The sequence below is a fragment of the Pseudophryne corroboree genome, chromosome 7, assembly GCF_028390025.1.
Source record: "Pseudophryne corroboree isolate aPseCor3 chromosome 7, aPseCor3.hap2, whole genome shotgun sequence".
Taxonomy (NCBI): Eukaryota; Metazoa; Chordata; class Amphibia; order Anura; family Myobatrachidae; genus Pseudophryne; species Pseudophryne corroboree.
Window position 1 is genome coordinate 288358168 of NC_086450.1, and position 21029 is coordinate 288379196.

The window sequence follows — 21029 nt, forward strand, 5'->3', positions numbered from 1 at the left end:
TATAATTGTGGGGGAGACTGGGGAGCACTACTGCAGTGCCAGTTATAGGTTATAGCAGGAGCCAGGAGTACATAATATATTATATAGTGAGTGACCACCAGACACACAGTGCAGTTTATTTAATATATCCGTTCTCTGCCTGAAAAAAGCGATACACACAGTGACTCAGTCAGTCACATACCATATCTGTGTGCACTGCTCAGGCTCAGGCCAGTGTGCTGCATCATCTATATATATTATATATCTGTCTGACTGCTCAGCTCACACAGCTTATAATTGTGGGGGAGACTGGGGAGCACTACTGCAGTGCCAGTTATAGGTTATAGCAGGAGCCAGGAGTACATAATATTATATTAAAACAGTGCACACTTTTGCTGCAGGAGTGCCACTGCCAGTGTGACTAGTGACCAGTGACCTGACCACCAGTATATATAATATTAGTAGTATACTATCTCTTTATCAACCAGTCTATATTAGCAGCAGACACAGTACAGTGCGGTAGTTCACGGCTGTGGCTACCTCTGTGTCGGCACTCGGCAGCCCGTCCATAATTGTATATACCACCTAACCGTGGTTTTTTTTTCTTTCTTTATACATACATACTAGTTACGAGTATACTATCTCTTTATCAACCAGTCTATATATTAGCAGCAGACACAGTACAGTGCGGTAGTTCACGGCTGTGGCTACCTCTGTGTCGGCACTCGGCAGCCCGTCCATAATTGTATATACCACCTAACCGTGGTTTTTTTTTCTTTCTTTATACATACATACTAGTTACGAGTATACTATCTCTTTATCAACCAGTCTATATATTAGCAGCAGACACAGTACAGTGCGGTAGTTCACGGCTGTGGCTACCTCTGTGTCGGCACTCGGCAGCCCGTCCATAATTGTATATACCACCTAACCGTGGTTTTTTTTTCTTTCTTTATACATACATACTAGTTACGAGTATACTATCTCTTTATCAACCAGTCTATATATTAGCAGCAGACACAGTACAGTGCGGTAGTTCACGGCTGTGGCTACCTCTGTGTCGGCACTCGGCAGCCCGTCCATAATTGTATATACCACCTAACCGTGGTTTTTTTTTCTTTCTTTATACATACATACTAGTTACGAGTATACTATCTCTTTATCAACCAGTCTATATATTAGCAGCAGACACAGTACAGTGCGGTAGTTCACGGCTGTGGCTACCTCTGTGTCGGCACTCGGCAGCCCGTCCATAATTGTATATACCACCTAACCGTGGTTTTTTTTTCTTTCTTTATACATACATACTAGTTACGAGTATACTATCTCTTTATCAACCAGTCTATATATTAGCAGCAGACACAGTACAGTGCAGTAGTTCACGGCTGTGGCTACCTCTGTGTCGGCACTCGGCAGCCCGTCCATAATTGTATATACCACCTAACCGTGGTTTTTTTTTCTTTCTTTATACATACATACTAGTTACGAGTATACTATCTCTTTATCAACCAGTCTATATATTAGCAGCAGACACAGTACAGTGCGGTAGTTCACGGCTGTGGCTACCTCTGTGTCGGCACTCGGCAGCCCGTCCATAATTGTATATACCACCTAACCGTGGTTTTTTTTTCTTTCTTTATACATACATACTAGTTACGAGTATACTATCTCTTTATCAACCAGTCTATATATTAGCAGCAGACACAGTACAGTGCGGTAGTTCATGGCTGTGGCTACCTCTGTGTCGGCACTCGGCAGCCCGTCCATAATTGTATATACCACCTAACCGTGGTTTTTTTTTCTTTCTTTATACATACATACTAGTTACGAGTATACTATCTCTTTATCAACCAGTCTATATATTAGCAGCAGACACAGTACAGTGCGGTAGTTCACGGCTGTGGCTACCTCTGTGTCGGCACTCGGCAGCCCGTCCATAATTGTATATACCACCTAACCGTGGTTTTTTTTTCTTTCTTTATACATACATACTAGTTACGAGTATACTATCTCTTTATCAACCAGTCTATATATTAGCAGCAGACACAGTACAGTGCGGTAGTTCACGGCTGTGGCTACCTCTGTGTCGGCACTCGGCAGCCCGTCCATAATTGTATATACCACCTAACCGTGGTTTTTTTTTCTTTCTTTATACATACATACTAGTTACGAGTATACTATCTCTTTATCAACCAGTCTATATATTAGCAGCAGACACAGTACAGTGCGGTAGTTCACGGCTGTGGCTACCTCTGTGTCGGCACTCGGCAGCCCGTCCATAATTGTATATACCACCTAACCGTGGTTTTTTTTTCTTTCTTTATACATACATACTAGTTACGAGTATACTATCTCTTTATCAACCAGTCTATATATTAGCAGCAGACACAGTACAGTGCAGTAGTTCACGGCTGTGGCTACCTCTGTGTCGGCACTCGGCAGCCCGTCCATAATTGTATATACCACCTAACCGTGGTTTTTTTTTCTTTCTTTATACATACATACTAGTTACGAGTATACTATCTCTTTATCAACCAGTCTATATATTAGCAGCAGACACAGTACAGTGCGGTAGTTCACGGCTGTGGCTACCTCTGTGTCGGCACTCGGCAGCCCGTCCATAATTGTATATACCACCTAACCGTGGTTTTTTTTTCTTTCTTTATACATACATACTAGTTACGAGTATACTATCTCTTTATCAACCAGTCTATATATTAGCAGCAGACACAGTACAGTGCGGTAGTTCATGGCTGTGGCTACCTCTGTGTCGGCACTCGGCAGCCCGTCCATAATTGTATATACCACCTAACCGTGGTTTTTTTTTCTTTCTTTATACATACATACTAGTTACGAGTATACTATCTCTTTATCAACCAGTCTATATATTAGCAGCAGACACAGTACAGTGCGGTAGTTCACGGCTGTGGCTACCTCTGTGTCGGCACTCGGCAGCCCGTCCATAATTGTATATACCACCTAACCGTGGTTTTTTTTTCTTTCTTTATACATACATACTAGTTACGAGTATACTATCTCTTTATCAACCAGTCTATATATTAGCAGCAGACACAGTACAGTGCGGTAGTTCACGGCTGTGGCTACCTCTGTGTCGGCACTCGGCAGCCCGTCCATAATTGTATATACCACCTAACCGTGGTTTTTTTTTCTTTCTTTATACATACATACTAGTTACGAGTATACTATCTCTTTATCAACCAGTCTATATATTAGCAGCAGACACAGTACAGTGCAGTAGTTCACGGCTGTGGCTACCTCTGTGTCGGCACTCGGCAGCCCGTCCATAATTGTATATACCACCTAACCGTGGTTTTTTTTTCTTTCTTTATACATACATACTAGTTACGAGTATACTATCTCTTTATCAACCAGTCTATATATTAGCAGCAGACACAGTACAGTGCGGTAGTTCACGGCTGTGGCTACCTCTGTGTCGGCACTCGGCAGCCCGTCCATAATTGTATATACCACCTAACCGTGGTTTTTTTTTCTTTCTTTATACATACATACTAGTTACGAGTATACTATCTCTTTATCAACCAGTCTATATATTAGCAGCAGACACAGTACAGTGCGGTAGTTCATGGCTGTGGCTACCTCTGTGTCGGCACTCGGCAGCCCGTCCATAATTGTATATACCACCTAACCGTGGTTTTTTTTTCTTTCTTTATACATACATACTAGTTACGAGTATACTATCTCTTTATCAACCAGTCTATATATTAGCAGCAGACACAGTACAGTGCGGTAGTTCACGGCTGTGGCTACCTCTGTGTCGGCACTCGGCAGCCCGTCCATAATTGTATATACCACCTAACCGTGGTTTTTTTTTCTTTCTTTATACATACATACTAGTTACGAGTATACTATCTCTTTATCAACCAGTCTATATATTAGCAGCAGACACAGTACAGTGCGGTAGTTCACGGCTGTGGCTACCTCTGTGTCGGCACTCGGCAGCCCGTCCATAATTGTATATACCACCTAACCGTGGTTTTTTTTTCTTTCTTTATACATACATACTAGTTACGAGTATACTATCTCTTTATCAACCAGTCTATATATTAGCAGCAGACACAGTACAGTGCGGTAGTTCACGGCTGTGGCTACCTCTGTGTCGGCACTCGGCAGCCCGTCCATAATTGTATACTAGTATCCAATCCATCCATCTCCATTGTTTACCTGAGGTGCCTTTTAGTTGTGCCTATTAAAATATGGAGAAACAAAAATGTTGAGGTTCCAAAATTAGGGAAAGATCAAGATCCACTTCCACCTCGTGCTGAAGCTGCTGCCACTAGTCATGGCCGAGACGATGAAATGCCAGCAACGTCGTCTGCCAAGGCCGATGCCCAATGGCATAGTACAGAGCATGTCAAAACCAAAACACCAAATATCAGTAAAAAAAGGACTCCAAAACCTAAAATAAAATTGTCGGAGGAGAAGCGTAAACTTGCCAATATGCCATTTACCACACGGAGTGGCAAGGAACGGCTGAGGCCCTGGCCTATGTTCATGGCTAGTGGTTCAGCTTCACATGAGGATGGAAGCACTCAGCCTCTCGCTAGAAAACTGAAAAGACTCAAGCTGGCAAAAGCACCGCAAAGAACTGTGCGTTCTTTGAAATCCCAAATCCACAAGGAGAGTCCAATTGTGTCGGTTGCGATGCCTGACCTTCCCAACACTGGACGTGAAGAGCATACGCCTTCCACCATTTGCACGCCCCCTGCAAGTGCTGGAAGGAGCACCCGCAGTCCAGTTCCTGATAGTCAGATTGAAGATGTCAGTGTTGAAGTACACCAGGATGAGGAGGATATGGGTGTTGCTGGCGCTGGGGAGGAAATTGACCAGGAGGATTCTGATGGTGAGGTGGTTTGTTTAAGTCAGGCACCCGGGGAGACACCTGTTGTCCGTGGGAGGAATATGGCCGTTGACATGCCAGGTGAAAATACCAAAAAAATCAGCTCTTCGGTGTGGAGGTATTTCACCAGAAATGCGGACAACAGGTGTCAAGCCGTGTGTTCCCTTTGTCAAGCTGTAATAAGTAGGGGTAAGGACGTTAACCACCTCGGAACATCCTCCCTTATACGTCACCTGCAGCGCATTCATAATAAGTCAGTGACAAGTTCAAAAACTTTGGGTGACAGCGGAAGCAGTCCACTGACCAGTAAATCCCTTCCTCTTGTAACCAAGCTCACGCAAACCACCCCACCAACTCCCTCAGTGTCAATTTCCTCCTTCCCCAGGAATGCCAATAGTCCTGCAGGCCATGTCACTGGCAATTCTGACGAGTCCTCTCCTGCCTGGGATTCCTCCGATGCATCCTTGCGTGTAACGCCTACTGCTGCTGGCGCTGCTGTTGTTGCCGCTGGGAGTCGATGGTCATCCCAGAGGGGAAGTCGTAAGCCCACTTGTACTACTTCCAGTAAGCAATTGACTGTTCAACAGTCCTTTGCGAGGAAGATGAAATATCACAGCAGTCATCCTACTGCAAAGCGGATAACTGAGTCCTTGACAACTATGTTGGTGTTAGACGTGCGTCCGGTATCCGCCGTTAGTTCACAGGGAACTAGACAATTTATTGAGGCAGTGTGCCCCCGTTACCAAATACCATCTAGGTTCCACTTCTCTAGGCAGGCGATACCGAGAATGTACACGGACGTCAGAAAAAGACTCACCAGTGTCCTAAAAAATGCAGTTGTACCCAATGTCCACTTAACCACGGACATGTGGACAAGTGGAGCAGGGCAGGGTCAGGACTATATGACTGTGACAGCCCACTGGGTAGATGTATGGACTCCCGCCGCAAGAACAGCAGCGGCGGCACCAGTAGCAGCATCTCGCAAACGCCAACTCTTTCCTAGGCAGGCTACGCTTTGTATCACCGCTTTCCAGAATACGCACACAGCTGAAAACCTCTTACGGCAACTGAGGAAGATCATCGCGGAATGGCTTACCCCAATTGGACTCTCCTGTGGATTTGTGGCATCGGACAACGCCAGCAATATTGTGTGTGCATTAAATATGGGCAAATTCCAGCACGTCCCATGTTTTGCACATACCTTGAATTTGGTGGTGCAGAATTTTTTAAAAAACGACAGGGGCGTGCAAGAGATGCTGTCGGTGGCCAGAAAAATTGCGGGACACTTTCGGCGTACAGGCACCACGTACAGAAGACTGGAGCACCACCAAAAACTACTGAACCTGCCCTGCCATCATCTGAAGCAAGAAGTGGTAACGAGGTGGAATTCAACCCTCTATATGCTTCAGAGGTTGGAGGAGCAGCAAAAGGCCATTCAAGCCTATACAATTGAGCACGATATAGTAGGTGGAATGCACCTGTCTCAAGTGCAGTGGAGAATGATTTCAACGTTGTGCAAGGTTCTGATGCCCTTTGAACTTGCCACACGTGAAGTCAGTTCAGACACTGCCAGCCTGAGTCAGGTCATTCCCCTCATCAGGCTTTTGCAGAAGAAGCTGGAGGCATTGAAGAAGGAGCTAAAAGGGAGCGATTCCGCTAGGCATGTGGGACTTGTGGATGCAGCCCTTAATTCGCTTAACAAGGATTCACGGGTGGTCAATCTGTTGAAATCAGAGCACTACATTTTGGCCACCGTGCTCGATCCTAGATTTAAAGCCTACCTTGGATCTCTCTTTCCGGCAGACACAGGTCTGCTGGGGTTGAAAGACCTGCTGATGACAAAATTGTCAAGTCAAGCGGAACGCGACCTGTCAACATCTCCTCCTTCACATTCTCCCGCAACTGGGGGTGCGAGGAAAAGGCTCAGAATTCCGAGCCCACCCGCTGGCGGTGATGCAGGGCAGTCTGGAGCGACTGCTGATGCTGACATCTGGTCCGGACTGAAGGACCTGACAACGATTACGGACATGTCGTCTACTGTCACTGCATATGATTCTCTCAACATTGATAGAATGGTGGAGGATTATATGAGTGACCGCATCCAAGTAGGCACGTCACACAGTCCGTACTTATACTGGCAGGAAAAAGAGGCAATTTGGAGGCCCTTGCACAAACTGGCTTTATTCTACCTAAGTTGCCCTCCCACAAGTGTGTACTCCGAAAGAGTGTTTAGTGCCGCCGCTCACCTTGTCAGCAATCGGCGTACGAGGTTACATCCAGAAAATGTGGAGAAGATGATGTTCATTAAAATGAATTATAATCAATTCCTCCGCGGAGACATTGACCAGCAGCAATTGCCTCCACAAAGTACACAGGGAGCTGAGATGGTGGATTCCAGTGGGGACGAATTGATAATCTGTGAGGAGGGGGATGTACACGGTGATATATCGGAGGGTGAAGATGAGGTGGACATCTTGCCTCTGTAGAGCCAGTTTGTGCAAGGAGAGATTAATTGCTTCTTTTTTGGGGGGGGTCCAAACCAACCCGTCATATCAGTCACAGTCGTGTGGCAGACCCTGTCACTGAAATGATGGGTTGGTTAAAGTGTGCATGTCCTGTTTTGTTTATACAACATAAGGGTGGGTGGGAGGGCCCAAGGACAATTCCATCTTGCACCTCTTTTTTCTTTTCTTTTTCTTTGCATCATGTGCTGATTGGGGAGGGTTTTTTGGAAGGGACATCCTGCGTGACACTGCAGTGCCACTCCTAGATGGGCCCGGTGTTTGTGTCGGCCACTAGGGTCGCTAATCTTACTCACACAGTCAGCTACCTCATTGCGCCTCTTTTTTTCTTTGCGTCATGTGCTGTTTGGGGAGGGTTTTTTGGAAGGGACATCCTGCGTGACACTGCAGTGCCACTCCTAGATGGGCCCGGTGTTTGTGTCGGCCACTAGGGTCGCTAATCTTACTCACACAGCTACCTCATTGCGCCTCTTTTTTTCTTTGCGTCATGTGCTGTTTGGGGAGGGTTTTTTGGAAGGGACATCTTGCGTGACACTGCAGTGCCACTCCTAGATGGGCCCGGTGTTTGTGTCGGCCACTAGGGTCGCTAATCTTACTCACACAGCTACCTCATTGCGCCTCTTTTTTTCTTTGCGTCATGTGCTGTTTGGGGAGGGTTTTTTGGAAGGGACATCCTGCGTGACACTGCAGTGCCACTCCTAGATGGGCCCGGTGTTTGTGTCGGCCACTAGGGTCGCTAATCTTACTCACACAGCTACCTCATTGCGCCTCTTTTTTTCTTTGCGTCATGTGCTGTTTGGGGAGGGTTTTTTGGAAGGGACATCCTGCGTGACACTGCAGTGCCACTCCTAGATGGGCCCGGTGTTTGTGTCGGCCACTAGGGTCGCTAATCTTACTCACACAGCTACCTCATTGCGCCTCTTTTTTTCTTTGCGTCATGTGCTGTTTGGGGAGGGTTTTTTGGAAGGGACATCCTGCGTGACACTGCAGTGCCACTCCTAGATGGGCCCGGTGTTTGTGTCGGCCACTAGGGTCGCTAATCTTACTCACACAGCTACATCATTGCGCCTCTTTTTTTTTTTGCGTCATGTGCTGTTTGGGGAGGGTTTTTTGGAAGGGACATCCTGCGTGACACTGCAGTGCCACTCCTAGATGGGCCCGGTGTTTGTGTCGGCCACTAGGGTCGCTTATCTTACTCACACAGCGACCTCGGTGCAAATTTTAGGACTAAAAATAATATTGTGAGGTGTGAGGTATTCAGAATAGACTGAAAATGAGTGTAAATTATGGTTTTTGAGGTTAATAATACTTTGGGATCAAAATGACCCCCAAATTCTATGATTTAAGCTGTTTTTTAGTGTTTTTTGAAAAAAACACCCGAATCCAAAACACACCCGAATCCGACAAAAAAAATTCGGTGAGGTTTTGCCAAAACGCGTTCGAACCCAAAACACGGCCGCGGAACCGAACCCAAAACCAAAACACAAAACCCGAAAAATTTCAGGCGCTCATCTCTATTGTTGATACATCCACCCATTATGCTTAGAAACATTTATTCTTTAAGAAATGCTTGCTTTATTTTTAATAAAAACATAAGGACCGGAAACAAAAAATACAATACATAAAACTATAAACATTGTCCAATAGACATATGCACTATGGAAAAATCAACACAGGAAAACATGTACAGGACACTGACATAGGCCACAAGAAAAAAAAAAAAGATTACCAACCAAAAACACACACATCTTCATTTTGTATTGAAAGGAAAAATATTACAGATGCAATATAAAAATTGCTCTGTGATGTGGCACTCCAAACACACATTACCACTATATGAGCCAAACCAAAATGTATAAATATTTTAAAAATTACACTGCAGTGTGGTGTCACGGTACAAATACAAACTAAAAATTATCAAAGAAATAGTGGTATTTTGTTAAAAAATATTACATTATCTAATAATGACATTACACATGTAAGTGGTTTCCAAACCACTTTCCACTAATCCAGCCTCTAACATGACAACCACTGTTTTTGAAACATTGCACATGGATCACATAAATATAAAACATAGTCACAATTATTTAAAAAAAAAGGCCCAAAAGGAAAACATTATTGCAGGACAATTCAGAGACACACCAAGTCCAAACTACACATGCAAAATATCTTTCATAAAAACACATGACATACAATAAAGTAAGATGTTACATTGGCTTTTGTATAAAACATTACCCAAAACAATGTATTTGCTGACACACACTTGAAGATGGGAGTAAAATGCAACGTCACATGACACACATTTAAAAAAATAAAAAAATAAATAAGGTCATAGAATGTGAATGCAAATACACATGCTCACCATTCTTCCTGGGCCTATCGGAATCCCGGACATGGGTTGCAGAGACTACTTCAGAAGGTATGACACTCCGCATGGGCTCCTCATACTCCAGATATCTTGCAATATAGGGCTGCCCACCACCGGTTTTTCCAGCCGACTTCGCCTCCTTGGCTATTTTGAACTTGACACGTCACTTTATGTCATAGTACCGTTTGCGGCACGTGTCCTCTGTCCGCTTGACCACCCCCTCACTATTGACAGCAGCAACAACTTTTGCCCACAACACCGTCTTCCTCCGTGTTGGCACCTTGGCGGACTCAGGGCCAAATAGCTGCCTCTGATACTTCATCAGCTCACGCACCAATGCCACATTTTCAGCAAAACTAAACGTTACATTCCGTCCAGTCTTAGTAGTGGTGCGTGGCTGCGGAGCACTCTGACTGTCACTATCACTTGAGGCTGCTGCAGCAACCTCACCCACCTCCTCCACCTCACTAACCTCACTAACACTCACCTCCTCCACCTGACCGACCTCCTCCCCCTCACTCACACCCTCCACCTCACCCACCTCTGAGTCACACATAATTGTGTGTCTAAACAGTTAACACAGGGAAAAAAATAGACAAACAACACACTCCTCCCAGTGCCGTAACTAGGTGTGTGCTGAGGGGGCATTGCACACAGCGCAATCGCGCTGTGGGCGCACCATCAGCATCCACACTGATTAGCTGCTGCGCTGCCCGCAGTAGTGTACAGTATATTAGTAGCGCTGCGCCCGGCTCCTTCCCCGCCGGAGGCAGCGCTGCTAATATAGATTACAGGCAGAGCAGGCAGCGCTGGGCAATCTGTGTGTGAGAGTCTCTCCGTCCTCCGTGTGCTGCTGGGCTCTGCTCCGCCCCCCCTCCTCCTGCTCTCCTGCACTGTACACTGACTTCCGGGTACAGGAGAGACGACGGCTGCAGCTGCTGCTTATCACAGCAAGTGAAGTCTCTCCCTCCATTCCCTCCCACCCCTCGTGCAAGTGCTCCTTATATTGTAGGTATGTGCTGCTAGTTACTACTTATTCCAGTAAAACAACATAAATACAACAACAAACTACTTTTCTTGTGTTTGGAAATTCTGGACTTTCTCTCAGTGACTTATTAGATAAACTACTGTGTAGTTTATCTATAATAAAGAAAAAAAGATAAACTGCATATACATTTATGTAATGTCCCCTGTAAATTGAATACATAAGATTGTGTGTAAATATTTTTCTGCTATGGTATAAAACTATATATATATATATTTGGAGTATTACTGTCTGGTGTAATGTGACTAATGAACGCTGCCGTGCGGTGTAATGTAACTGGTGGACGCTACCGTGCTGTGTAATGTAACTGGCGGACGCAACCGTGCTGTGTAATGTAACTGGCGGACGCTACCGTGCTGTGTAATGTGACCATGCAGTGTAATGTGGCTAACGGAGGGGGGGCAATTCTCTTTCTGGCAGAGGGCACCAAAATGTCTAGTTGCCGCTCTGGCAGTGGCGTAACTAGCGGTGTGTGAATTATAGGAAGGGATGGGGAGGGGGGAGAGGTAGCATTCATTTCAAAACATGACAGGGGGGGGGGCGCAGTTGCGGTTACTTGCACACAGCGCTAAAAAGTCTAGTTACGGCACTGACTCCTCCACTACCACTACACAACTCTCACACACACACACACACACACACACACACACAAACACTGACAAGGGACTATACAGAAAAATAACTTGGACTAAAAATGAGACAAAACCACAAAATACAAGACTACAAGAATGACAAGATGACTTTCAAACACAATACCACACTCAGAAATTGCTAACAACACTCCTCACCAAACCACAAATTCACCTACCTCCACAGCACAACCTCCCTCCTCCTCACCACTAACTAAACCCACGAGGTGCGGACGGTTTGGGGCGTATTTATATGGTTGCACACAGACACTCCTACCATCTGAAACACAACCAATCACGAACGAGGATGAAAAACTAAACTGAAAGTGAAAATGCGGCCGCGAAAAAAAAAAAAAACCCTGCCGCGTTTAACTTAGAAAAAAAAACAGTAAAAAAAACCAAATCACGAACGCAAACGACAATGACGGCCGTAAATGTGCCAAAGAAAAACGACTGGCATCGACATCGGAAAACACGAAAACCATAAAGTCGACTGCTTCGTAACTTTGCGTATATGGGCCCTCATTCCGAGTTGTTCGCTCGGTAAAAATCTTCGCATCGCAGCGATTTTCCGCTTAATGCGCATGCGCAATGTCCGCACTGCGACTGCGCCAAGTAAATTTGCTATGCACTTAGTAATTTTACTCACGGCTTTTTCATCGTTCTGGCGATCGTAATGTGATTGACAGGAAATGGGTGTTACTGGGCGGAAACAGGCCGTTTTATGGGCGTGTGGGAAAAAACGCTACCGTTTCCGGAAAAAACGCAGGAGTGGCTGTAGAAACGGAGGAGTGTCTGGGCGAACGCTGGGTGTGTTTGTGACGTCAAACCAGGAACGACAAGCACTGAACTGATCGCAGATGCCGAGTAAGTCTGAAGCTACTCAGAAACTGCTACGAGGTGTGTAATCGCAATATTGCGAATACATCGTTCGCAATTTTAAGATGCTAAGATTCACTCCCAGTAGGCGGCGGCTTAGCATGAGCAAATCTGCTAAAATCCGCTTGCGAGCGAACAACTCGGAATGAGGGCCATGGATTCAAAAAGTTGCATGAAAATGCACCCGATACAAAACGAGTTTAAACACTACACAAACCGACTCAAACACGAATATTAGTAAATATTGGCCATGGTCTCACTTTCACTAGCACGATTCACTGTACTGATATCACTTTCCTGGATATTGTGCTACATGCCGATTTGTCAAGTGGAAAGCTGCATGCTAAAACCTTCAAGAAAAAGGTTGACTGTAATACTTTTCTTAATTATTCTAGTTGCCATAATAGACCTTGGTTAAATAATATTCCGAAGAGTCAGTATTTTAGACTCAAAAGAAACTGTTCTGAGGAGACAGATTTTTCCCATTTTAAAAATGGACAGAATTTTCATTGGCTCTCTAGAAAAGGAAGCTAAAGTTATTTACAAGAAAGCGAATAACTTACAAAACTATTTGTCACCTAGCCACTTCCAGACATCTCTGGATTCCTTAACATCTAGTTCTAACGTTTCTAAGACGAATATAGCCACTACCTCTACCTTAGGATCAAGCTTCCCCAAATTAGGTTGTTCCATATGTAGGAAACCAAGATGTATTACTTGTCAATCTCTAAATGAGAGTCAACAATTTTCATCATCCAGAGACAAGAAACTTTTCTATATAATAGGTAACATCAATTGCCAAACCACCTTTGTGGATTACCTAATTTCTTGTATTTGTGGCTCTCAATATGTCGGCAGGTTTTTGGAACACAGAACACAGAAGACTTACCCTTAAGAAATCTGTTAACCATAGTGTTCCTAGACACGTTAATTCGGCGCACGGAGGAGATTTCAGTGTTCTATCTATCCAGGGGATTGAACATGTTAATAAGACATTTAGAGGTGGTGATAGATACAATCGTTTATGTAAAAGAGAAGCATACTGGATCTGTACTTTAGATACTCTGTTCCCCATGGGTTTAAATGAGAATATTGAGCTGAACAATATCTAAATTAGTTATCATGCTTTTTGGTTATGAACTTTTTCTCTATATTAGACTCAATTCACTAGAATCACAATGATAAAAAAATTTGTCTATATTTTCCTTTTGTCCCCCTCCCTCGTTAGGAATAACCATCCTTTATAAGAATAGTCATCCTACTAATGATAGGGTACTATCATTATGACAACTCTCTAATGCAGGCCTGGCCAACCTGTGGCTCTCCAGATGTTGTGAAACTACACATCCCAGCATGCCTTGCCACAGTTTTAGCATTCTCTAATAACAAATCTGTGGCAAAGCATGATGGGACTTGTAGTTTTACAACAGCTGGAGAGCCACAGGTTGGCCAGGCCTGCTCTAATGTTACATCTATCATATATTTAGTTCTAGTGATGTGCACCGGAAATTTTCGGGTTTTGTGTTTTGGTTTTGGATTCGGTTCCGAGGCCGTGTTTTGGATTCGGACGCGTTTTGGCAAAACCTCCCTGAAATTTTTTTGTCGGATTCGGGTGTGTTTTGGATTCGGCTGTTTTTTTTACAAAAAACCCTCAAAAACAGCTTAAATCAGAATTTGGGGGTCATTTTGATCCCATAGCATTATTAACCTCAATAACCATAATTTCCACTAATTTTCAGTCTATTCTGAACACCTCACACCTCACAATTAGTGATGTGCACTGGACATTTTTCGGGTTTTGTGTTTTGGTTTTGGATTCGGTTCCGCGGCCGTGTTTTGTATTCGGATGCGTTTTGGCAAAACCTCCCTGAAAATTTTTGTCGGATTTGGGTGTTTTTTTACAAAAAACACTCAAAAACAGCTTAAATCATAGAATTTGGGGGTCATTTTGATCTCATAGTATTATTAACCTCAATAACCATAATTTCCACTCATTTCCAGTCTATTCTGAACACCTCACACCTCACAATATTATTTTCAGTCCTAAAATTTGCACCGAGGTCGCTGGACACTGCAGTGTCAGACAGGATGGTCACTGGTCAGCAAAACTCTGCACTGTACTCCTCCTATATAATACTGCTGGTCCCCAGTCCCCACAATAAAGCAGTGTGAGCACAGATATATGCAGCACACTGAGCACAGATATGGAGCTTTTTTCAGGCAGAGAACGTATAATACTGGTGGTCACTGGTCAGCAAAACTCTGCACTGTACTCCTCCTATATAATACTGCTGGTCCCCAGTCCCCACAATAAAGCAGTGAGCATATTTGCAGCCACCTGAATAAAACTGAGAGGACGCCAGCCACGTCCTCTCACTATCATTTCCAATGCACGAGTGAAAAATGGCGGTGACGCGCGGTCCTCTCACTATCATTTCCAATGCACGAGTGAAAAATGGCGGCGACGCGCGGCTCCTTATATAGAATCCAAATCTCGTGAGAATCCGACAGCGGTATGATGACGTTCGGGCGCGCTCGGGTTAACCGAGCAAGGTGGGAAGATTCGAATCTGCCTCGGAACCGTGTAAAATGGGTGATGTTCGGGGGGTTCGGATTCCGTCGCACCGAACCCGCTCATCACTACTCACAATATTATTTTTAGTCCTAAAATTTGCACCGAGGTTGCTGGATGACTAAGCTAAGCGACCCAAGTGGCTGACACAAACACCTGGCCCATCTAGGAGTGGCACTGCAGTGTCAGACAGGATGGCACTTCAAAAAAATAGTCCCCAAACAGCACATGATGCAAAGAAAAAAAGAGGCGCAATGAGGTAGCTGTGTGACTAAGCTAAGCGATCCAAGTGGCCGACACAAACACCTGGCCCATCTAGGAGTGGCACTGCAGTGTCAGACAGGATGTCAGATTTAAACAATAGTCCACAAACAGCACATGATGCAAAGAAAAAAAGAGGTGCACCAAGGTCACTGGATGGCTAAGCTAAGCGACACAAGTGGCCGACACAAACTCCTGGCCCATCTAGGAGTGGCACTGCAGTGTCAGGCAGGATGGCACTTCAAAAAAATAGTCCCCAAACAGCACATGATGCAAAGAAAAAAAGAGGCGCAATGAGGTAGCTGTGTGACTAAGCTAAGCGACCCTAGTGGCCGACACAAACACCTGGCCCATCTAGGAATGGCACTGCAGTGTCAGACAGGATGGCACTTCAAAAAAATAGTCCCCAAACAGCACATGATGCAAAGAAAAAAAGAGGCGCAATGAGGTAGCTGTGTGACTAAGCTAAGCGACCCAAGTGGCCGACACAAACACCTGGCCCATCTAAGAGTGGCACTGCAGTGTCAGACAGGATGGCACTTCAAAAAAATAATCCCCAAACAGAACATGATGCAAAGAAAAAGAGGTGCACCAAGGTCGCTGGATGGCTAAGCTAAGCGACACAAGTGGCCGACACAAACACCTGGCCCATCTAGGAGTGGCACTGCAGTGTCAGGCAGGATGGCACTTCAAAAAAATAGTCCCCAAACTGCACATGATGCAAAGAAAAATGAAAGAAAAAAGAGGTGCAAGATGGAATTGTCCTTGGGCCCTCCCACCCACCCTTATGTTGTATAAACAGGACATGCACACTTTAACGAACCCATCATTTCAGCGACAGGGTCTGCCACACGACTGTGACTGAAATGACTGGTTGGTTTGGGCCCCCACCAAAAAAGAAGCAATGGATGGATAGTATACTTGACGACACAGAGGTAGGTAGAGCAGTGGCCTACTGTACCGTACTACTATATATTATATACTGGTGGACAGCAAACTGTGCAAAACTGAAATGCACCACAGGTATGGATGGATAGTATACTTGACGACACAGAGGTAGGTAGAGCAGTGGCCTACTGTACCGTACTGCTATATAGTATATACAGTACTGGTGGTCAGCAAACTGTGCAAAACTGAAATGCACCACAGGTATGGATGGATAGTATACAATAAACAAGAAAAAGCGCTGGGAAACTGGATAAGAATATACTGACAATTTTAATAAAGTATTAAAAAATAATTTGCACTGTTGCAACAGATAATTAAAACGAAAGTGTATCTGATTAAAATTAGGGCACTGCAAGGAATTTTAAAAAGTCCCGTATACTTGGTATGGATTGTATATTGTTGGCCGGTGCTCAAATAAACCAGTTCATCCCCAAGAATAGTGCCACAGTCCAGGAACAATTATAAGCGAATGGTATTATTACCAACTGCAGTTAGAATGACCTTACTGGCTTGGTTCAAGATGCTACTTGGTCCGATTGATCGCTCAGGTCCAAAACGTGCAGATGTTCAATTCGCTGATGTAAGAAGTTCCTATATCCGACTTCTAGGCGTTTGTGGGGGGATGAAGAATCAGAGTCCAGCCAATCCACCGACGCGTTTCGCTGTTTAACACAGCTTTCTCAAGGTGATGTATTGCAGTGACTGGGTGCCCTTTATATAGCAGTGCTAATAGCCCATGTGAAACAGGTGTGTCAAATTAAGAACATTTAAATAATAAGTAAAATAAAATTCTATCCAGTTTCCAAGTATAGTGACAGACTCTGAGACTATAAAAACATTAATACATCGTGTTTTTCTTAATGCAAAGCCCTTTTTATATGGATATAATAAATGTAAAAGCCAGTTCCCGATCACGTGATCGCGGGGTCATTTCCTATAACTGGAACGCAAACACGCTCCAGTTTCCTGTATATGGAACGCAGATTTGTTCCTATTGGTTGGCGTCCGGTCACGTGACCGGCACAGGGCCAAGCCTTCGACAGGCCCAGTATCCTGTTGCCAGGTGACGGACCACACGAAGGGACTCATTCCGGTCACGTGACCGGACGCTCAACATCACAATGTGCATCACTCAGGATCTCCGTCACGGAGTGCATTTCAATATCACGTGACCGTCCGGACCAGTGATAAAAATGGACATTTCACTCATTAATTTCAATGAATACATGATTCTTAGATTCCATAGAAAAAGGGACTTTACAGAATGTTCTAAGCACAACATCAATATATGAGTTTTATAAATATATAATAACATATGGGTCTGTTTAAAATTAATTATATTCATGTACTATACATAAATACAAGGATTGGTGCCAGCTTGTGGTGGAATAATAATATGGCACTCTCCTCATAATTTTTAATCAACATATTATAAAAAATCTTTATCAAAGGCTCATATGATATTTTATATTTGTTTATAATATCCAAATTTTATATTCACTAAATTCACAAATATGTGTAAATTTATATTTAGAAGAATCTTTTATTAACATGTGTAAGAGGATAATTAAATTATTAGATTGGTATCAATTTAGAAGAATAGGAACATGTCAAAATGGATATATGCATGGATAGATATATCAGGTTAAATTAATAGGTAGTATATATACACTAACCTTCAAAAATGGCGTCTCCAGACATTTTGCTCTTCATCACAATAAGGATCCATCCACCTTAAGAATCACAGGATTAGAATACATCCCCAAAACAACTAGGGGGGGTGACAGGTTTACTAGATTATGTAGACAGGAAATCTTTTGGACCTTTCAGCTAAATACACTTTTTCCCAGTGGTCTAAATGAAGCACTTGAGCTAAACGCAGTCCTCTAATTTTGTCCCATTTTTGAAGGTTAGTGTATATATACTACCTATTAATTTATCCTGATATATCTATCCATGCATATATCCATTTTGACATGTTCCTATATATTTATACCTGTGTATAGACCTACTAGTCTTTTTCAATTTAGTCTTCCTCTAGTATAGACGAAGCTAATTAGAGTGCAATAACACCTATTCTTCTAAATTGATACCAATCTAATAATTGAATTATCCTCTTACACATGTTAATAAAAGATTCTTCTAAATATAAATTTACACCTTCTATTAATATTTATTTAATAATATTTATTAATTAGTCATATAATTCTCTAAATAGAAATTAATACATATCTGGTTATAAATAAGTCGGTCATGATCTTTTGGTAATTTCAAATGTATTTCCTCCATACAAATTAATACATATCTGGTTATTAATAAGCCTGTCATGATTTCTCGGTAATGTATATATATTTTGTATTTTTATTTCCTCCATATGCTTTCCGGAACAACAAACCATATATCCATATATGATCCAAATGAAGAAGTCGCACATAATATTCCTATATAATGAATTTGACATTGGGACCCACTATTGAAAAAGTGATGCCAGAAACACCATATGCGGTTCACGTGCGTCTCAAGACTAAATCCCGGATATCACCCACTGAATGTAATCCCTAAAGGAAGTGACGCGCGGCCTAACAGAGGAGTTCCGATTTCAGCACGCTCTGCACGGCACACAGAGCTTCCGGGTTTCCACACGTGATGTAATGACGCGGACGTGGCGTCTGATGGAACTAACGTGACTTCATTGACGTACTACCAAGTGTAGAAGCGGGCGCATGCGCAGAGGAGCCCGTTCGTGACTTCCTGACACCTGAGTATGAACTTAAAAGCGGACGCAAGCGCAGTAGAGCCCGCAACACCACCGGAAGTGGGGCGGAAGTACCTGCTGCCAGTACACTGTAAATAATCAATTCAACTACACTCACTAAACTACTCGTTTTTGAAATATGTGATAAGGATCAGCTTTGTTTAGAGACATTTGTATTACTGATATACAAATTATTTAAATGTGAAAAACACTAAGATTTCTGTTCTCCCTAAACATCACTGTGGGAGGAAGTGATGTCACACATAGTCTTCTAATTGACAAAGGTATAAATACGAGCCCTGTCCCAGTACCACACTACCCTTGATGAAGTCCTGAAGGACGAAACTCGTTGGTCATTCCATGATCCTTCCCAGACCAACCTCCTGAACCTAAGATAAGCACTTTTTACACATTTACTACAAACCGATGTGTACCTTGTACTTTTAGATTTTTTCTTCTCTTTTAACCTTATTTTTGTTCACATTTTTTATGAATTCTTATGCTTAAGCATGTTTTCTTAAACTAAAATTTTATCAGTGTTTTTTAATCGTGTAAAATAAATATGCTTTTATTTTCTATATAAAAAAATCTTTTTTCGTTCCTTTACTATAGACACCATTGGTCGCTTGTGCCCATATTCTTGGTTTCTATAACACTTTTTACAGCAGCTTACCACTGCTGTTTTTATTTAGGGGCCTGCTGACACCCTTTGTACCAAGGGAGTGTATTTTTGGACATATATTATACATAATTGTGAAGGTTAACTTACCACAAGTGGCGCTATTTTTTCCTTTTTGCAAATCTTTCTCGGTATCACTAAAATTCAGCTGCCTGGTGGGAGTTTTCTCTCACTATCATGTTTAGGAACAACGAACGCACTACTAAAAGGAATGACTTATGTCAGAGAATATTTAATGAGAGCAAACCCATGGATACACCCACCCCCCCATGTGACCTAGATGACCTTTTTGGGGGGATCGAAAGACTTCTCACAAAAGAAGTAAAAGCATGGTGGGATGTCAAGGGATTAGAACATTACATTTCAGTAGCCAGAATCCCTAGGGGATTGAGGGTGACTAAGCAACCCACTTTTGGAAATAATAACAGTGAATTCATAAAAAAATGGGATGCTATCCTACACACCTGCTCCATTGAACTTATGAAATTATTGATCACGGAGAAAAAGAACACACTGATTGAGCTAGAGACATCAATCAGAGAGAAAGAAGCAGAGATTGATAAATTTAAAGACAAAGAGGACTACATCATTAACGGAAAAGTTTTAAGCAAGAAAATGGAACGAATAGAGGAGGAAGTAATTAAAGGGAAAGAAAAGAAGTTCTCACGGGATAAAGAAGACTATGAACAAGGGAAGATCAAGAACTGGAGCAGGTTCAGAGCTCCAGGATTCTATCAGAACAAAGCTACCAAACAGTATTGGAAAACAGTACCTAATGGTCCATCCAGGAACAGAAATCAAGATACCCCCAATGAATCCAAATTTAGAACCACAACCAGAAACAGGTTCTCAATACTACAAGGAAGGGGATCCCAGAGTGACAATGATTTTTTTATCCCCAAGTACAGGCACAAGACTAAAGGACAATATGAAGAACCAGATAAAGGAAGATATCAGACATGCCTCCCCCCTAAAAAGACGTTTTACAGAAGAAGAGGAAGGCGGGGCGGCAGGAGGAAGAGTACTCAAAAAGCGGACATTTCAACACCAAAACCATTAACTAAGGACATCTTTAACCTCTCACAATACACTCTCTCACAACCTGAAATTTCTCTACTAAACAAAGGTCTATCGTTTGCCCCAACCAGCGGCATGAATAAGTTTGAAACTTTCATAGACCTCAACAAGTTCGTACGAAAACTAACTTTGAAACGACATTTTATAAAAAAAGAAGACGCCATTCTCAGAAATTATGACAATGCAACTACCCAATCTAAGTCGGGCCTAAAACCACCATCGAAGTACTATCCATTGGAGTCCAAGGGGAACCATCTTACTATCTTCTACGACCTAGTCAAAAAGGACCTCTGTGATTCAGAAACAGAACCGATCCTGAAAAAGAATCTTACCAACAAAGAAAGAGAAGCCTTAAAGAAACTACAAAAGAACACCGAGATTATTATCAAGCAAGCTGACAAAGGGGGGGTTTAGTGATCATGGATCGAGAAAAGTA